Here is a 623-nt window from a genome sequence, read left to right on the forward strand (position 1 = left end):
CAGGAGAGTCGTCGCACTTCCCTCCATTCGGCCTTTCATCACTCTGCCACGTCAAATGTGGTCAGTCGCATCAGCTGAGCTTAGGCTGCTGGTGGATCTCGATAAGGCCCATTATCAATCACCAGTGCTATTTCCACGATAGATCACTGCGTTATCATGCTAATTATCATGGAATGCGATCACCAGCACATAGCCAACTTAAAGGCATCATTATTCACCATGACTTTGAACAGTTTTTTATTTTATATTATTGTTAATCACGTCTATGTTTAATGCAATTCAGCCGACATGGGAATATTCCACGTACTGAGCACACCATTACCCAAATAATCCGGAGACATTTAAATTAAAACGGGACATTTAACGTTTCAAGATCAACAAGTAAATGCGGTGTTTGAAGTGTCGTGTTCGATGTCCACGTGATGTAAGCACATTCCAGAATCATCAGGCCTTTCCGAAAATGGCCGTCTCACACGCCCTAAGCGAATACATAATGATGTTTCGGATTTGATGTACCTCGCCTGCCAGCTCAGCGAAGCCTACCCCCCCCCCCCCACCCCGGGCTTAACGCTGAGGAAGGAGAGACAAGGGGACTTTGTCGGTGATATTGTCATCCGACCAAC

The sequence above is a fragment of the Penaeus monodon genome, chromosome 22 (assembly GCF_015228065.2).
Source record: "Penaeus monodon isolate SGIC_2016 chromosome 22, NSTDA_Pmon_1, whole genome shotgun sequence".
In the NCBI taxonomy this organism is placed as follows: Eukaryota; Metazoa; Arthropoda; class Malacostraca; order Decapoda; family Penaeidae; genus Penaeus; species Penaeus monodon.